Raw genomic sequence first — 6,000 nt, 5'->3', positions numbered from 1 at the left:
TTGAAGTACCAGAACCTCTCGGGTGTGGACTCCGAGCTCTGCACTCTTGTCCCTACCCCTTCATCCCCTTAGAAGCTGGTCCTGTGGCTTCCACCCACAGGCTCTGACAGACTCAGGCTCCGGCGGTTCCGGCGAGGTCCCTCTCCTTTAGTCAGAGCCCCACCCCATCCGGGCTCACTGCCCCTCTCCTCCCCAGGCTCAGCACCCCGCCCCCTTCAGACCCCTTCCCCTAGGCTCTGCACCTGTCCAAGGCAGGCCCCGCCCTACTCAGGCAGGCTTTAGCACTCCGCCCTTCTAGGCGCCCGCCCTCCCAGGCAGGCTTCAGCCCTCCGGGACTTAACGCGCTGCCCCTTCCCAGACAAGCCTGGTCCCACCCAGGCTTAGTGCAGTGTCCCTACGGTCGCTCCCCACCCTCCTCCGTGCCTGGTGGGTCTTCCACCTGCAGGGTGTGTGTGTGCTTGCTCTGGAGCAGAGCCAGGTGAAGGGTACAGGCACCAGCGTGAAATCGGCAAAGCCGCTCGGCTGGTTGTGGTGTTCTTACTGTCACCGGTGCAAACAGTTGAAGGGAAGGCCTTCAAACACCAGTCTCTCTCTCTTTTACATATATGAGAGCGCTATCTGCACGCCAGAAGAGGGCATCAGATCCCAGTATAGATGGTTGGGAGCCACCATGCGGTTGGTGGGAATCGAACTCAGGACCTCTGGAAGAGACAGTGCTCCTAAACACCTAGCCATCTCTCCAGCCCTACTAAGGCGATCTTGACCTGAGATTTGCTAGGTCATGGGCCCTACGGGAAAACCTACTATTATTCTGCTTAACGAATGTGGCAATAAAATGACCCCCTAGTGGCATATACTGTTGCAGCCATAGATCAGTGCATCCCTCAGCCCTCATCAGAGAAGCTTTGTAGAGGAATGTTAAATCAGAGCATGGCTGCTCCAGTGAGAGGTCGCATCCAAAGACCTTCTTGGTCTGTGTGATCCGGCTGGAAAACAAACACACCTCTAATCCAGGAGACAGAGGCAAGCAGATCTGAGTTCAAGGCCAGTCTGGTATAGAGCAAGTTTCAGGTAAAGAAAAGCTTAGGTGTGGTGGTACACACCTTCAATCCCAAACAAAGAAGGTAAAGAAAGTTTGTAGAAGGAAGCATCCATGTTTGAAAATGATATTTAATTGAGGCAGAGACAGTGATGAATCAGAGAAAGAATAGGATATGCCCAACTCTTAATGAGAAGAGAGAGGTAAGGGAAGCTACTTAAGGAGCAACACTGAGAATGAGAGAGAGAGAGAGAGAGAGAGAGAGAGAGAGAGAGAGGAGGCAGTTTTAACAGAACAAGAACAGAGAGACAGGTTGCAGAGACAGAACTCAGGTGAGGAAAGAACAGGCCAGAGAATGAGAAGGAGCCAGGAGATCAGATTGAGGAGTTAGTTTGAGGCCAAGCAGAGCAATTTAGAGAGAGAAGCCAGATTGAGTTGTTAGCTGGAAGAGGAGATTGAACCAGAGCAGCCGAGTTGAACTGGCCAGCTAAGAGCTCAATACGGAATAAAGTGTAATTAATTTTAAAAAATCAGATTAAATAAAATAAAATAAAAAATAAATAAATAGATAAATAGATAAATAGCTCAGTAAAAACTAGAATGGATGAACTTACTTAGCTGTAAGTCTCAGAGGCAGAAAACATTCTAGGCCTAGATTAGCAGAAGGAGGCAGGAAGCCTCCCAAACAACAAGTGAACCAGGAGAATAAAAGTTCCCTTTACATATAAGCTTCTAGCAGTATGAGGAATTAACAGAGACCCACAGCTCTCTGAGGGACTTTGGGGCACTTAGCTCTAAATGGGAGATTTTTTTTTTTTTAATTCATACCCTCAAGGCATAGGGATCTATTCCAAAAAGACTGTAAGAGCCGGAGATGGTACATGACTCTAAAGGAAACTACATTTTCCAGACTCAACAGGACAAATGTACATATGAGCTCACGGAGACTGTGACAGCATACACACGCCTGCACGATCCCAAACCGGACAAAAATCCCAGCCTGCAGAAGTCTACATTTTGCAGCTGATACTGGCTAGGAAAGGGGAGATCAGTTTTCTTCAATGGAGTGATGCTGGGCATATCCACAGTACTCGGGAACCTCTTGCTCAGGAGTATCTGGCCAACTCAAATCTGACTCCAAGGGTATTTTTGCTTGTGTTTTGTTTTGTTTTTAAGAGAAAGAGCATGAAGTTGGGTGGGAAAGGAGGAATAGAAAATTTGGGAGGAACTAGGGAGGGAAAAGAACATGATCAAAATATATTGTATAAAATTATCAAAGAATAGAGCCAGGTGGTGGTGGCACACGCCTTTAATCCCAGCACTCAGGAGGCAGACACAGGTGGAGCTCTGAGTTCAGGCTGGTCTCCACTCCAGAGTGAGTTCCAGGACAGCCAGAGCTACACAGGGAAACCCTGTCTTGAAAAACCAAACAACAAAACAAAACAAAAAAAAGCTAAGAGAATAAAGGAAATATTTTCAAATGGCCAGTGTTTGTGGTATAAATGTGCTTAGGAAACCCCATCATGCTGGATACCTTACTTACTAATGTATACCGTCGGAGGCACACAACAGAACTGTAAATATTTAAATAAGTAAACCACATTTTAAGGAAAAACACAAAAGACAGGCTTGCAGCAGGCCATGCTAACCATCAGATGTATATAATATGATATAACTTTAATTATTTGTGAAAATTGCATGGGTATGGATGTTTTGCCTGCATGTATGTCTATGCACCACATGTGCACAATGCCTGTGGAGTCCAGAAGAGGGGGGTGGGAGCCAGGCAGTGGTGGCACATACCATTAATTCCAGCACTGGGAGGCAGAGGCAGAAGGATCTCTGTGAGTTCAAGGCCAGCCTGGTCTACAGAGAGAATCTCAGGACAGCCAGGGCTACACAGAAGAAAGCCTGTCTTGAAAAACAACAAACAAAAGAAAGAGGTGTTTCCCCTTGGAACTGAAGTTACAGTGGGTTGCTGGTAGCCATGTGGATGCTGGGAACCCAGCTTTTTGTTTTGTTTTGTTTTGTTTTTTGAAGCAGTTTCTCTGTGTAGCCCTGGCTGTCCTGGAACTCACTCTGTGGACAGGCTGACCTCGAACTCAGGGGTCCACCTGCCTCTGCCTCTGGAGGGCTAGGATGTGCTAGGAGTGCCACTGCCGTCCAGCCAAGCCCACCCAACACCCAACCTCTGAGCGTTTTCTCCAGCTCCCAGTCCCTAATCTTTTCCTCTCAGTCTCTGTCTTTTTCATCTCTCTGTCTCTGTATCTGTCTCTCTGTCTCTCTCTCCCCCTTCTTTCTTTTCTTTAAGACAGGGCCTCACTATGTGGCCCTGGCTGTCCTGAAACTCGCTCTGTAGAGCAGGTTGGCCTCAAGCACAGAGATCTGCCTGCCTCTCTGCCTCCCCAGTGCTGGGATTGAAGCTGTGTGTGAGCACACCCTGCTACCATTTCCCTAGTCTAGAGCCCCTCCTCCAATCTCTGGCCTCTGCCTCCTCTGCTGACTCTATTTCCCTCCTCCATCACTCATTCACCAAGACCAAAGGGTGGGTCATGGCCTCCATCTGGAGCCCCCTCATCCCGATGGCCTGTACTTTCTCGACTGCTGGCGGTGTGCTTCCGGTCAGATTTTCACCCAGCTGCCGAACACAGTCGATGTCAGAGTCAGGAAGGCCGCTACAGAGATAGCAAACTCCAGTGTGAGGGGAGGAAAGCATCAGGTTTGCACACACACATCACATGACTGGGCCACTGCTCAGCCATCTCTAGGCATTCAGCACGAAGCCCCTCCCTTCATAGTGACGTCATACCTGTCACAGTGTGGCAGCTCCTGGCCACCCAGGAGCCCTGAAGCTGTGCCAGCAGCTCCTTCTGCTGCTGGAGAAGCTGGACAATGATGTCACAGTAGCCTGGGCCAGGAATTGCCACTGTGATTCCCTCAGGTCCTTTCAAAGTAAGCGCCATAATTAGTTCCCTTCTCCGGAGGAGGAAACTGAGACCTAGAGGTAGGTTCTGCCCAAGTCTCCAGAAGATGAGAGTCAGGACTCAAATGCAGCCGCTGGGACTCTGGAGTTGGGCTCTCTGCTCAGTGCCCCAGGACAAAGCACATTTTGCTCACTGTAATGAATTCTCTTCACAAAAGAGTAACAGCACACGCCTATAATCCCAGCACTCAGGGAGGCAGAAGCAGGTGGATCTGAGTTTGAGGCCAGCCTGGACTGCCAAGGCTACACAGAAAAACCTGTCTCTAAAGAAAAAAAAAAAAGAAGAAGAAGAAGGCTTTTAAGCTATCAACTCCAGCAAGTGTTAACTGTCCCCCACTGTCCCCATTGTGGGGAAACTGAGGCTCAGAGATAGGCAAAGCCACATTGCCTGTCAGAGTCAGAGCTGCGCCTTGTACTTCTGTCTCTGGGCTTTCAGTCAATACTTCTACACCCTCAGGGACACACTTCTTGGCAGACACAAGGCACCTTTCTGGGGTCTTGGGATAGCTGACTCTATGTCCCTGCTGGCACAGCCATCTGGCTAATGTTCCCCTTGACCTATGAGACTCCTGAGGCAGCTCCTGCCCCACCAGGCTTGAAGATGTAGTGATGCCCACCCTTTCCCAGTCAGCTACCCAGGCACACTTATTCTACATTCCAAGCTTCTTGTCGAACTGTCCATGAAACCCCACTGTTACATCTGCTGAGAACGTATTCTCCCTCTCTGAGGCCTGACCACAACTCAGCTCCATGCTGAAACTCACCCTTTTCTCCATTATGATGCTTTGGATTCCTGTCCACTAAGAGTTAGCCCTGTTGGCAGAACTGAGTGGAGGACTTGCCAGCCATACAAATACCCAGGAGGCCTCCCCCCTCCCCTGCTAAGGATGTGCAGACAGTGACCTGTCTCTACTGTTCAGCCTGTGACTGAGAGATGGCACATTTGCGGTGCCAGAAGATGCAGCATGGCTCTTTAGGAGACTGTCCTTCCCCTGTGCCAATGACAGTGGCAACTGCATAGCAACAGTATCTCCCAGGATTTCCACCTGCTATGGCCCCCATCCAGTCCCCATTTAAGACCAGAGGGAAAGAACTGGCAGAGCCACTTCTGGAAACCCAGTGTGAAGTCAGGATGTGCCGCAGCCTGGCTCTCCCTCAGAAGAGACCGATGAACTCAAGCAGCGGAAGGGGAGTGTGCTCTCTCCCCTCAAGCCTGAAGGAAGGAAGGAATGGAGGTGGTAGGGGACCGCGGCTACCTAGTAATGGGCTGCCATGTTACAGCAGAGGAAACTCTAGCCCAGGAGATGAGGAATCAGCCTCAGGCTCAGCAGCCAGCCCTGGGGAAGACGAAGCTGAAGTCCAAAGGTGCTGCTCCTCACCAGGCCCTTGGTTTGGAAGAAAACAGCTTTAAAAAGATCAGGGGTGGGGTTGGGGGCTGGAGAGATGGCTCAGTGGTTAAGAGCACTGGCTGTTCTTCGAAAGGACCTGGGTTCAATTCCCAGCACCCACATGGCAGCTCACAACTGTTTGTAACTGCAACTCCAAGGGGTCTGATACCTTCACACTAATGCACATAAAAAATAAAATTAAACTAAATAAAAATTATTAAAGAGCAGGGGCGATGAAGACTCTCCTCACCTGACTTTGAGAAATGCCACAAATTCAAGGCTGGAGAGATGGCTCATTGGTTAAGAGCACTGTCTGCTCTTCCAGAGGACCTGGGTTCAATTCCCAGCAACCACATGGCAGCCCTGTAAGTTCTGGCGGATCCAACACCCTCATACAGATATAATGCAGGGAAAATATTATCCCCCTAATATCAGCCAGTTGCCCCTGATTCAAAGATGGAGCTATTGGTAGCCCTGTCTCTGGGCCCACAGTTCCTATTGGGCATAAGGTCAGCCATGACACTTACTGTTTCACATGTTTTTGGTTTTTTTGTTTTTGTTTTTGAGACAGGGGTTCTCTGTACAGCCTT

The sequence above is a fragment of the Psammomys obesus genome, unplaced genomic scaffold, assembly GCF_907164565.1.
Source record: "Psammomys obesus unplaced genomic scaffold, mPsaObe1.curated_primary_1811, whole genome shotgun sequence".
Lineage (NCBI taxonomy): Eukaryota > Metazoa > Chordata > Mammalia > Rodentia > Muridae > Psammomys > Psammomys obesus.
Note: the sequence above shows the minus strand (reverse complement) of the source record.